Below are 13,554 nucleotides of genomic sequence, written 5' to 3'. Positions count from 1 at the left end.
AAAATGGTGATTGCTGAACCTGTGGTACAGGGCTGGGGTCAGTTCAGTGAAAGCGGACCTGTGTATAAACCACGTTCATTAAGCGTGCTGCTCACTCTAAAGGAGAGGCAATACCTATTGTTTAAACACAATCACGTTCCATGAAGACTGGAAGAGAACCAGGCTCAAGCCATGCCTGGATGGGGCTTTGAGCAACCTGGTCCAGTGGAAAGGGTTGGAACTAGATGATTTATAAGGTCCCTTCCAACCTAAACCATTCTATAATTCCCTGGTATTGGGAAACTGAAAGTTAGCCAAAGCTTTGCAAATTTCTGGTTTAAAACAGGCAGCAGTTTTTTGCACAGGAGACTAACTTTCATTGGATAAGTCGTGCCAAAAATTTTCTTTTGTGCTTTCTTTAGTTATTCAGGGTGGAAAAGTGGCTTGAATCTGTGCTGCCAGCTGTGTCCAGCCTGTGTATACTAACATTTAACATCCTGTGCTCTCAAATATGCAGGGCTAAATAAGGGCATGTCTTTAGTTTTGACTCAAAAGCATCTGGTTGACTGAAATTTTTGAAATGAGCAAATGTAGACATGGTAACATCCTTTATATAAAGATATATATCTCAAAAGGTAGAATGAATCCTCAGTAACAAATAGTAGAAATCAAATTATTATTGGCCTTTACAATTATTGTTTTAAAGTGTTTGGAAACAGAATGATAGAGTTCTTGAGGGATGAAATATTGCCATTATTTAAGAGAAACTCAAATGCAGCCAGTACCAGTCTAATGGGGCGCTTTTTTTTTCCCCTTGTAATTCTCTTTTCCACTGAACACCTTAATCCTATTGTAGTAGTAGAAAAATACAACTCCTGTGGAGAGCATAATACAATCTCACACCATTGTGCTTTTGATCTTCAATAAAATGCACCCGCATTTGGCTTTTTCTCTTCACTACAGATTAGTTTCGGACCCAACTACTGTAATTCCTTTCTTGTGTTGAACTGCAAGGAACTTCATCATGATTGTAAAAGTTGGCATAAAGTAAGAAGTGAAGGGGGGGGCTGGAGGGAATGAAAAAATTGGGTGGGAATTGTATCAACAGAAAAGAGATCTGAAAGTTGTGGGGAGGGGACACATTCCCCTATCAGCCTATCACAGAGAAGTCTGGCTGTAGGTCCTGAGGCTTGAGATTACCTGAGAGTGAGTGGAGCTCCACGGCCAATGTATTTCCTTACCTGTGCCAGCACTGGGGCTGCCAGCCATGAGACTGGAGGGTTGCATGAGCAGGCATGGACTGAGGACTTGTGACTTTGGTTATCACTGTGAGATCTTAGACAGAATTTGGTGACTGGAGCAGTGCAGGGTAAAACTCTTGCCATTCAGCATGTGGTCATCTTTCTCAATGTCTGAATTTGATCCAGATGAGGCAAGCTTGAGTGGTTTGGGGTATTTTGGGGATACAACTGGGCCATGGGGCACTACACATCTGGCCTGCTTGGCTCACTACAGGTCCTGAAAGCCACACTGCCTCCCTGACACCCCAAGCTCATGCTGCATCAGAAATGCTGCTGCTGAGCTTGGTACTCCCATTCCTTTCCCAGTCTGGCTTCTTCTCCGGTAAGAGAAGTTTCGGGGCCAGCTGGGAGCACAGACGCTTGCACCTTTACATCACTGGCCATTCTCCTGCCAGGCAGCCGTGCCTTAGCTCTGCGCTGCTCCCATCCCACCCACAGGACGCCCGTGGGAGTTCCTGCCACAGAGGTAGGGAGGAAGCCAAGAAAGAAACACTCCTCCACCTCTTTTTTTTTTTTTTTTTGGTGGTGTTTGTCCTTTTTCCCATCAGGGTTACCACCCTCTCTCCCCACTCCTACGGAGAGGGCTGAAGTCTCACTGACTCAGCAATTGTGACTATTATCTGTGCTCTTAATGGTTTGCATCTTTTTGCATCAAAGGGTAAAATTACTTAGGGACGCACACACACTGAAAAGATCATATACAAAAATGCATCCAAGCAGAAAAAAAAAAACCGGTTGTAATGCTCATGAATTCCAGATGACGACTTTTTAAATCCCCGAGAAGGCAGAGAAATTGTTTGATTGTTCTTGTTAATTATAGGACTTGTCCCAGTATCAAATATTTGTAGAAGATAAGACTTCCCTCGTGGAGATGAATAATAACCGAACTTGCTCTTCTTTGAGCCGTTTGGCTTCGTGCTGCGTTTCCCACTCCCAGGCGCACACCCCGCCTAAGCCGGCTGCACCGCTCCACAGCAGCACGTGTACGAACCTCTCCATTAAAAAAAGACCCCGTAAGTAAACAAGAGAGAGAAACCTCTTACTTGCAGAGCGTGACTTTATTAGCAGCAGCACCGGCGGGCTCCCCCTTGCCTGTCCCCAGGCTGCGGCGGCCGGTTTCACCGCTTCTTCCCCCCGCGCCCGGGAACCGCGGTGCTTGCTCCCGGTCAGCTGTATGAAGTACAGGCAGCGCAAAGGGTTGCCGAGAGAACACAATCCACCTTCCTCCAACCCCAAACCCACGGACGTACCCCAGCCCGTACGCGGAGCCCCGTGACCCACCAGCCAGGTCCCCGCGGGGCCAGCCCGGGACACGACTGCGCTCAGCCGAGAGAGGAGCGGCGGGGGGGTGCTGGCGGAGATGATGATGATGAGGTAACCGGGGGGTCCGGGGCAAAGCCGGGCTGCGGGGCCAGGCGCAACGCTTGCTCCCCGCCTGCCTGGGGGAGCGGTGACACGGCGGGTGCTGCCCGGCCCGTCCGTCCCAGGACCCCGTCTCAGGCCGCCCGCGCTGAGGTAACCCTGCTGGCGGGACGGCACCGGCGGCGGCAAAGCGGCTTTTTGGGGCGGTGCCTGGTCATCGGCCCCGGGGAGAGCTCGCGGGAGACCCCAAACTTCTGCTTCCCCGTCGTGCGCCCGGCAGGGGGTCACCGAAATGAGGAGAGGGGTGGCTGAAGGGTGCGGCGGGCGGCTGTGTGTGTGCGCGCTCGCACCGGTGTGATAGGGGCTGACGGTGCGGGAGGTGCTAACGGGCACGCACACGGACACGCAACTCTCGGATGTTTACTCCTAGCGGAGAGCGGGACGGGGACTGCCTGCCTCTCGGGAGGAAAACGGTAGCGGCGTCCCTGGGACCCACGGCAGCCCCGCTCGGTGAAGAAGTTGCCGGGCGGAACAAGAGGCGGAAAGGGCTCGGTGCCCGCCGCTGCTTTCCCGTGCAACCGGGGGACAGCAGCCCCCTTTTCTCCCCACCCGAGGGACAGTGAGGATGATGATGGTGGCGGCGATGGCTGTTGGGGCGGGCGCGTCACTTACCGTGATCAGCCCCGCCGCAGCCGCAGGGCCGCCCTGGTGCGCGGCCGGCGGGCAGGAGCTTGGGACTGCTCTTGAGGAGACTCCCCGCGCAGCCCCCTCCCCGCGGCCGCCACCTCGTCTTCTTCCTCTGCCTCCTGCTCCTGCTTCTGCCGGGGTGCCGGCGGCGGCCAGGCGCGGCGAGCCTCTCCTCCCCCATTGTTCCTGGTCTCCCTCTCCCTCTCGTGTTTTTTTTTTTTCCTTTTGTTATTTGCACTCGCATTGTGTTGTTTGTCTCTGAAGCCGCCTCATGACCACTAAAGGGATTTCACCTCGTCCTTGAGAGACAGAGAGAAGGGGGAAGGGGGGGAAGGAGGGGAGAAGAGAAAGGAAGAGATCACCAAACACCCATCTCCCGGTCCCTCCCTGCACCTCTGCCTCTCCCCACCCCACCAGTGTCTCACTTAGCACCCCGCGCCCGGAGGAGACATTGCAGTTAGCGGGTAGGTGCCTGTCGGCCGCCGGTCTAACTTTCGCCGGCGGGCGCTCAGCGCCCCGCGGGGCTCCCCGGGCGGCGGGGGGACGGCGGGCGGGCGGGCGGACGGGCGGGCGAGACCCGGCGAGGGGCAGCGCGGAGGGGCGGGCTCCGGTGGCGGGGCCGGCTGTCAGCGCGGCCGGCTTCCTCCCGGGCGCTCGTACACCTCCCGAAGTTTGGCACAACTTGTCACGCCCCCCCCCTTCCTCCTCCTCCTCCTCCTCCTCCTGCTGCCGCCGGCGGGGCTGGGGGCGGGCCGGCCGCGGTGCCCACGCCCGTGTGGTGTGGCGGGGAGTCGCTGCTCCGCGCCCTGCCCAGGCATGGCTCAGCCCTCGGGATCCCGGCGGACAGGAAGCTTTAAATTATTGTAATTGCCTCTCCGTGCGTGCGTGCGTGAGTGCCGAGCGGCGGCTGCCGTCCGCGCCGCTCTAGGGGAGGCGAGCCGCGGGGCGCGGGGGGCACCGGTGGGCACCGGGGAACGGGGGGCACCGGGAGGGGCTGTTCACATGTTTCTACGAGGCGTGTGCCTCGCTTCTGCCGGAGTCCGAGGGTGACTCAGTGGTAGGGCGCTGCAGGCTCGGTTCACCCGTTTCGTCTGCTTTCCCCTCAAAGAGAAGACGGGTCGGGGAAAAATGATGTACCGGTCAGGCTGGGGAGCGCGGCCGCGCTCGTCCCCGCCGGCGCCCGGTCGAGCTGGCCAAGGCACCGGTGATGGGAGGGATCTGTGCCTTCTCAGAAAAGTTAAGGGACTTTATTCCAGCCCTCCTGAGATCCTAGAATAACCGGAGCCCCTTGCCGGGAGGAACGTGATCGGCTTTTCCCTAGGGATGGCATGCTGCCTCAGCCCTGTACTTTGGTCAAGGGTAGAACCAATAGCAGGCTGTGGGATTTTGGGTAATAAGTGTGGGAATCTGCAAGAAGAGTAGGTCTAAGAGTGATTTGTTTTCTTGCTGCTCATGAATAATGGCCTCTAGCTTTATTTATTTATTAATTTTTTAAACCAGCAGGCCAATGAAATAGGCACGTGGGAGATTTGTAGGCGTTCAACATCGCGATCATCAGCAACCGCAACAATACAGTAGGGGCGTCCAGGAGGAGGGTGTCTGAGCACAACTATTTTCTTTGAGACGCTAGTCTCGCACGCTGGTGCAGGTAGCTTTTATCGTTAATGCTACCGCTTAACTCTCGTAAGGGGAAAACCAACGCCATCCTAAAATTAGAGAAGTTTTTCTTATTCTTTTTTTCATCTTTTTTTTTTTTTAATAGAGCTTCACATTGGTCCGTCTCTGTCAAATAATAGAATATTAACATTAGTTCAAATTAAACAAGAAGGTTGAATTCCAGCTGTAGTACTGCAGGATAATGTGTCCTGGCTTTTCTCTTCCCAATTTAAATACAGCTAGCTGTCTGCAGCCTTGCTGAAGTGAGCCACTCAGATTAAAAAGCAGCTTCATATACATGAGGAGCTAGTACAAAGTTCTTCATCGAAATATTTTAGCACCTGAAACTTACCTGAGAGCAGCTACTTGTGTCTGCTGCTGTTTTTATATCCTCTTAATCCTTCCCAGCACTGGAAGATACATTATTGCCTCAGAAACAAATTCTTCATCCTGCAAAATGCACTATTTACAACTATTAAACTGGGGTTGCAAGGGGAGATTTTTATTTCATTTTATTTTTAATTTAGCTGTATTATCTTGCTAGGTTACAGCCAGCTTTAGTTTACAAGGTTTCTCCAGTTGAAGAGGGAGAGGCTGGCATGGATCTGCTGCATTTTGCAACTGGATAGCATGTCTGTTCTGACATGATTGAAACACGAAAACCCAATGAGCACATAGCCATTATGCCTGGAAATGCGGCAGCAGAGCTTTCTGGTTGAACCTAAACTGTTTCAGTTGAGTTACACTGTAAGGAGTACAAGACTTGAAAGCTGCAAGTGTCTTATGTAAACAGATGGACATTTGAGATGTATTGACTGTTTTGAGTTAATTCAGTTAACATGTGGGTGCACATGTAGTTAATTTAGTATAAGTTTTTGTAAGCGATGGCAGCTAATACACGCTTTTCAGAGAGAAAATAAAAGCCTGTGAATTTTGTCTATATGTGCTGGAGCTCCAGCTGTAGAAGTGCTTAGGGACTATGATCGTCCTGATCTTGTAGTACCAGGTGAGACTTAACAGAGAGCTTACAGTTTTTTACTTCAGAATGCAAGGTAGCTTGCTAATGAATTTTTAAATGATAAGGTACCCTTCTGAGGTCTCTTTGCTGAGAAAATACAAACATGCTTAAACATACATCTTGCTGCACTTTTATTGTATGTGCTGCTTGCCAAAACCAGTTAGGTTGAGCAATATCATTAAACTGTCAGATGTATTGTTTACAATGGGATAATTCTTCCATGTTCAGGGTGAAGAAACAGCAGTTTTCTGTTACTCATCATAAAAATGTACCATTGCGTTCCAAGAAGGTTTGCAAGTGGCGTAGCTAACTATCGCTGCATAAAGCATGGGAGGAGATTGAGACTTCTTGGCATCTCTGACAGTGCTGGTGTAATGCAACGTGTGTACAGGAGCTTTGTTTCTGCCTGCAGTTCATACTTACCCTGATATAAAACACTCTGATGTTGGCATATGGATACACCAAAAAACAGAGTGTTTGTTGAAAAATAAGAATTCGGCATTTAGGAGAAAGTAAATGAACAGTCCTTCTAAAAATACAACAGTATGCTAAAATATTGCCAAAGCGCTGCTCTGACGCTGTTGTAAGCTGTCATATTTTTTTGACCATTATAAATAGATTAGTATTATTATAAGGATTTTTTTCCTATTAGCAAAGAAGGTTTTTTTCCTGTTTTCTACATCAGAATCCTTGCGTGTTCCCTGAACAGGCAGAGCTGTGCTTGCACTGGAGGCAGCAGGAGTGTTGCTGAGGAGGAAGTGGGCAGCTGGGCCTTACGCCTTGAGAATGGCTCTTGGAAAGCCTAAAAGCCTCCTGTACTGTAAACCTGGAGGTTTTTTATAATGTTTTACTTAATTTTTTCCATTTTTTCAAGCGTTAGAGTTGGTCCAGTTAATCACTTCTGATGTATTATGTAGTTAGGATCAGATCAAATTTGGTTTAGACAGTGAATTGAAGCCTGAAACAAGGTCGAGCTCCTCTTTGGTGGCACTGAAGTGTTGAGGGCTTGTGGGAGTCTTCCTCCTATTTCATGGGTTGCTCAGACCCAATTAGGAGAATTCCTTTCAAACTTACAACCAAACTGGGAATTTCAAGCCATTTCTGTTTCTCTTTGTGAAATTTAGTAACAGATAAGAGCATTCAGGTCAAGATCAAAGCATTAGATTTGCATCCTACTGCTAGTCATGTTGCAGTAACACCTTTGGGCATTGTGTGGAGAGTGTAGGCTACAGGTAAAGTGGATTTCCCATGCCTTGTGTACAGCCTGTTAAAGTAGCTGAAGTCCAAGTGCTGCTTGCTCCACTGATGGACATCCTAGATTAAGTGTAAGATGATTATTCTTGCAGTATGTTTCCTCATGTTTCTGGTCTCTTCAAGCACGTGGTGAACACACAGGCACAGGCACTTGCACAGTACATTCTGCATACATGAAGCGCATTGTCTGAACAAGTGTTTTTGTTGCTTACAGAGCACACATGCTTTCTAGGTGCACACGTTTCTAGGTGAGGAGAATATACGCTTCATGACAGCTTGAGGAGGGTCTCCTCTAATATTTCTAACATCTTTATTTTCTGTCTTCTCCGGCTTCTCCCTTTTGCTTTGAGCTGCAAGTGTAGATTGAAACTCAGGTAATACATAAGAGGATTCTTTAATCTTGGCTATTTTCAGAGGCACAAAGGACAATTACTTTCTCCTCCTACTAACCTCCTGCTGGCTTACTAGCTGCTTGGGAGGCTAGTGATTTTAAGAATGCTGCTTTACCCAGTGCATCAAATACAGAGCAAATCTTTGCTCACCAAGATCTCAGTTCCTACACCTCATGGTAACACCAAAAATTGAACTTGAGTGGCCCAGAGTGCCAGCTCCTACTGTGAAGACTCATACAAGCATCAGCACTTTTTAGAGTTAAATTTGATCCATTGGCCCTGAGCAGTGCTGACAATTGCCAGCTAAAAGACTCTTCAGTGAATTGTCCTTTAACAGAAGTCTTTATTTTATTTTTTTCTTTCCCCCATTTCCTGTTGTTCTTTTAAATAAAAAGAAATCCTGGTGACAAAGCTAAAGTGTATTCTGTGATTATTGTTTAAAGAAAAAGATTTACCTATCTCTCAATGAAATGAATTGCCTGAAAATTGCAGGTCAGAGTTATTTTATAAGGGCAGTATTCTTCACTGCTGCAATAATCTCAAAAAAAAAAATTCGCTAAGTAACACATTTATGTACAAGTATTTGATCCTTTGAATGGTCGTAGTTAAAATACATGGGAGAGTCTGCACTGTATTAACACTGTACTAGTGTGATAAAGGACACTGAACACTTAAACCTGTCTTTTTTGTTTGTGAGCATGTCCTGAGAGAAACTGAGCAGGCTCAACTGGCCGCTGCAGTTTGATGACAATTTGTACCGTCTGCAAGGAATGTCGTTTTACAGAACATCTTTTACAGAACATCATCCAAATAAAACCATACCCCATAGAGGAGTGATTTCCACTGTAGTCTCCTGGTCCCTGGCAGGGTGGTCCAGGTTTTACTTGAAATGAATGTAAAAGTCTTGGGAAAGCTGACAAAGTCTTGTTCAGTAGGGTTAGATTTGCTACATAAGGTTTGCATACATAGCATTTGCCTTTGCTAGTCAAAGCCTAGGGGGATGTTTACGGTACCCTGGAGTATTAGTAAAATTGTATTTAAGGTCCTGCTCTTAGTGGCAGTGATGTTAATGTATTTAATTTAAAACCAGATTTTCAGCACTGGCTTTTGGCTTAGGCAGGGTAAAAAGCAGGCTAGGACAGCAAAGAACTCATGGGATAGGATGAAGCTGCCTGCTTACAGCTGGGCAATAAGGGCTCCTGCTCCAAGAAGTTGCTTTGCCCATGCTTTTGAGGAGAGGTGACAAAACTGTGTTAAGCTTGCTCTGCTCAGAAGCATTGAGCTGACTCTGAAACAGGTGTAAATATGGCTTGCAGTATCTTCAGTTACTATAGGGGGTAAGTGAATACAACAGGTTTAAATTTGATTCAAGCGCCATACTGTGTTTTGTAGCAGGCAGTCTAAAGACACATTTAATTAAACTGGTTCAATTCCTAAACTAGGATTATGGAGTCTACCTTTTACACTGCTATACAATCCTTGTTGTATCAGTAAGCTTTCAGTGTAATGAAAAGGGCTGGGGGACACAGCTGCAATCCTCAGCTAACCAATTAACTGTTGAATAAGGATCTCAAAGTTAATTTTACAGTCAATTTTTTAAAAAAGAAAGCAAAATACCTGTTATATGGCTAAGTCAGTTTCTCTGCTCAGCGAATTGAAGAGTTGCTTTTCTTAGGTGGGAACACCATTTCAATGTCACAACCGACCTTCTAGTAGGAGACTAGTCCTAATGAACCGGGTTTATATTGAGAAAAGTTATGAAACCATTAGAGAAGTAGAAAATTAATAGTTTTTGAGTGATTTCAGAGCAGACTGAAGGTAGATACTGACTTCTGCATGAAAGAATTGTTTACAAACACAAAGAAAATACTTATTCTGTAACTTATTCATCCCGAAAATCACATGCTGGTGGAGTCTCTCCTTCTCCACTGACTCTGGAAGGAGCCTGGGGATACTGGGGCTCCCAGGGAAAGGCAGCTGCTGTGGCTCTCTGTGTGCTGTCCTTACATGCGCATCCGGTAACATGTATCTGTGTTACCACTGAAATGAGATTGTTCCTTATGCTGTAGTATTAAAGATCATGCTTCTCATGCTAGAATATAGGCAAATGCATAAATAATAACAAGAAATGTAATATATGTGTCAATTACACTTCTGTTTAATAATAAATTGAATGCATCTCCTAGGAGGGGTATGCAAAATATATAAGAAGTATAATCAGTCACAGAAAAGTGAATGTGTTAACGCAATATACTGCTTTCCGAATTCAAATCTGGAAGAAGAGTGTGTTTAGTAGGAGACACTGTGCTCTGTGCTGTGCTTCAGATTGATTTGTAATTGTATGCAGGTGGCCACCAGAAGCAGGACAGTGTGATTCTGAGAAAACTAAGTGATCTGTTCTGATTCCTGGGAATGCAAGTTTGTTTAGTGGCACCATGGTGCATTAAGTGCGTTGTGGTTGAGATTAACAAATGTAGGACAGTTAATTAGCTCAAGCTTGCAAGTCATGCGTAGATTACTTGGTCAGTACATGCACAAATAGGGTGAGCTTTTTAGTTCTCGCTGAAACTTGTTGCTGAGATCGGTTTTGTGCCTCCTGCCAATAGAAAAGAGAGCTGGAACAGAAATGCTGAAGTACTTGTCAGTTCTGTAAAACAGTTTCCAATTGAAAACTGAAATTATATATAATGAGGCATTCCTATCAACAGGGTTGCCCTAGGTAAGTAGCTTTCTGCATGGGATGATGAAAGTTTTGCCACTGTTGAAGAATAATATTAATTCTTATGAGAGATTACAAATGAGTAAAAGCTGATGAATAGGTGCAAATGCGTATGCAAGATTTTAGTACTTCTGAAAGGCAACTGACAGTTCTGGAAATTGAAGGCCTCTCTTTGCCATGAAAGTTCTGTAGAGGAAAGCATCACTGTAAAAATATGTGTAGTGCATCCCCAGTGTGACCTGGGGGGTATTCTGCAGGTAGCACCTCTGGGGTGAAGAGGGAGCCTGCTCAGTAAAACACTTGTGGATGTGATTCTCCAAGCACGTATGTGCTAGATTACTAACACATTTAAAATGTGTGCTTGGGATCTTTACATGGATGGTTACCTCCTCCCCCCCATCATAAAATGCCATTAGACCAATATTGTGCTTTATGTAAGACATTATCTTTGAATGATCGCGTTATCTGTGTTTTTATGGGGAGTAACAGGGGGGAGGAAAGCAAGACCGGAGTCTTGCACCTTCTACTATGTGTCCTGCTGTTCTTTTAATAACTCATGCATTGTGTTGGTACAGAAAGCGGCTCCTAGTGAGAAGTAACAAGTTGAAATGGGGTAGAAAATAGAGAAGCCAGGAGATTCTAATGCTTAAAGGCACACTGAAGGTAAGGGTGTGGGTACAGCAGCATGAATAGCAGCAGCAGTTACATACCCAAGCACCTCTGCATCGCACACAAATGTAGCATGAAGAAGTAGCAGTAAGAAGCTACTTGGAAGAAAAATGCAGTTGTTCAATAGGGTAAAGTTTTAAGAATGCAAGATTTTTCTTCTTGCTTTGATTAGTTTTAAATTCCGTGGTTTTATGTTTGAGGAAAAGGAAAATATTTACTTGTATAATTATAAAGATTTTTATGATTTTTTTTTTCTCAACACTGTAAGTTTTGCTTCTTTGGAGCCTAAAGTACTTTGAAATTTTTCTGCCTTCATTGTCCAGTTGCAAATAACTCAGAATATGGCATGTGAGTTGTGGAGGTGTGGTTTATGGCCTGAGTAAAAACAGTATTTGAGTATAGGCATAATTTCAGGAATGTGGCTTACTTAGTTTAAATTCAGCAAAAATGTATTTGCACAAGTGCAGCACTCAGAAAGGTGAGATTTCAATGCAGCCAAAGTCCCATTTTTGAAGGTAGTGCAGATAGTGCCCTGTTGACCTGCAGGGTGATTCAGGTGTCTAAGTCACTGTAATTAAAGGGAAAAATAGAAAAAACCTGTTTTTCTAAGTTATTGCATTGTTAAACATTGTCTGTTTTGAAGGCCTGCAGGGACTGTGATGACTGTAAGAGGTGTCTTCCAGAAGCTCCAGAGACTGCAGGGTTTATGTGGATTCCTGTTTAAAGAATGGTAGTGAGGGCATTTTAAGTGGTTAACAGTAGCAGAAATTGGCTTCTCAAAGTCCTTGTATAGTTTTTCTTTTCTTTCTTAGCAGCAGGGATGTTGGTCAGGTTGGACCTCAGGAGGCCACCTCCATGCGCAGGGTTGGTCCTAGTAGCAGATCAGGTCAGCCATAGTGTTTTTCCAGTTGAGGCTTGAAAACCTTCATAAATGGAGGTACCAAAACCTATCTGTGCATCTTTTGGTTTCTTTTAGTGTGTTGTCTTTCTCTGATTATATTTCAGTTTGTGTTATGTTGCTGGTAAGTATATCTGTGTTCATTTTATGGTGCTTTCTGGTCTTTTTTCCCTGACTTGATGTAGTAGATCGATCATATGAATATATATAGGATCTTTGTTTATAGTTTACGCGAAAAGGATGGCTTTAACCTAGTGGAGCTGATCCTTCATGACTCCCTTTGTTAACAGGGAGAGGCTAGCTCCTGAAGAAAGTATTGCAGAGAAAGAACTTCTGCCTTACTATTGACTGTAACAGAGACAACTTATCTCACATGGCTAAAGTTGCCCATGTGAGGGCAGAGCTTAAGACACAGGAGGTAAGCATTATGGGCCTGGTTTTGTACCTACTGCCATCAGGGCAGACCGCTGTTTGGTGTAGTCTGTTGATGCTAAAACCCTGAGGTGGTGACCCTTTGGAAGCTATAGCTGAAATGTGCATCCAGATGGGATTACCAAAGTTGCAGAGAGAAATTCAGCCATCAGTATTCACTGGTGTTTGATGGGCTTGGGAACAGTTGTTTCCAAACTCAGCTGTTACCCCCCCCCCCCCCCCCCGAGAAACCCTTTCAAAATATCTGACTGAAACACTGAGAGTTTTGCTATTAGTTTCCTTTATTTAGTGGGACAACATTTTGCTCTTTTTTTGCTATTCAGAAAATGTGGATTCTTTTCAGTGTCTTAATAGGTTTTGGTTCAGCCCCTTGTACAGTTTCCCATGTAGAGCTTTTGTTTGTTTGTTACAGCTTCAGCTTTGGAGAGCAATGAGTGGCGTGTTTCTGCGGAGCTGTGGACTTCTTTTATTGACTCGAACACACAGTTTAAAGAAAATGGGGATGGGTGTGTGTGGGCAAATGAAAGTATATTGTTTTTTATAAAGTGTCACCTGCAACATGCTTTTAAATAAACCCCTATATAACCATGTATGGCTTTTTTTTTTTTTTTGTTTTACTTGAAAGACACTATCTCCTTCTTCTAAACATTTGCACAGCAAAGCAATGCATTATTGCATTTTCATAAATAATTGAAAAGCAACTTAAAAGAAAGTAGGCCAACAGAAGAAAAAAAAAAGTAAGTGTTGGTTTCAAATTTGAGAGAAGAAAAATATGTTTCCTTCTTGATAGGAAGTCTGTTAAATGTTATTAAATCCCATTCTCCCACCCCTACATGACCAAAGACAAATCTGACAATTGACAGTTTCATTTCAAAGAAAGAGAAATGGGGGAAAATGTTTTGCAACACTGAGTCTGGTTTGCTTTGTTTCTTCTTTGTTTTAAATTCCCCCCCCCCCCCTTTGTAGGAAAGGAATTGTGACCCCTTATCAGTTTGCAAGTGACTGAGGATCAAGTCTCTGGAGGTCTGTGTGTTGGCTTTTCAGCACTGTTCTCCATGCTGGGCTGTAATAATGCAAGCTATTTTAGAACTGTGCATACGTTAGTGTTCTGGCGCAGCATGATACAATAATGTGTGAAAAAGCATAAGATCACACCTTGGTGAAACTTGCAGATTTCCTGCATAATC

The 13,554-nt window shown here is 45.5% G+C and overlaps 1 protein-coding gene across 6 annotated transcripts in view; it reads left to right on the top strand.

Annotated features, from left to right (window-relative positions):
* The first annotated feature begins 3,597 nt into the window (after positions 1–3,597).
* The window catches only part of SOX5 (SRY-box transcription factor 5), a 643,908-nt gene continuing 633,951 nt past the window's right edge, over positions 3,598–13,554 (top strand). For 4 of the 6 annotated variants that reach the window (XM_057405230.1, XM_057405225.1, XM_057405229.1 and 1 more), the window contains exon 1: positions 3,598–3,793. The gene's annotated coding sequence lies outside the window, so the exon portion shown is untranslated. Of the gene's footprint in view, positions 3,794–4,104; positions 4,215–13,554 lie in introns of those variants that run through there. The other 2 variants (XM_057405226.1, XM_057405227.1) reach the window with 2 other exon arrangements.

Source organism: Pezoporus wallicus, unplaced genomic scaffold (assembly GCF_028554395.1).
Source record: "Pezoporus wallicus isolate ANWC-B61680 ecotype Strahan unplaced genomic scaffold, APGP_CSIRO_Pwel_v1 contig_6789, whole genome shotgun sequence".
In the NCBI taxonomy this organism is placed as follows: Eukaryota; Metazoa; Chordata; class Aves; order Psittaciformes; family Psittacidae; genus Pezoporus; species Pezoporus wallicus.
The sequence above is the reverse complement of the archived record's forward strand: the minus strand, read 5'-3'. Positions and strand labels throughout refer to the sequence as shown.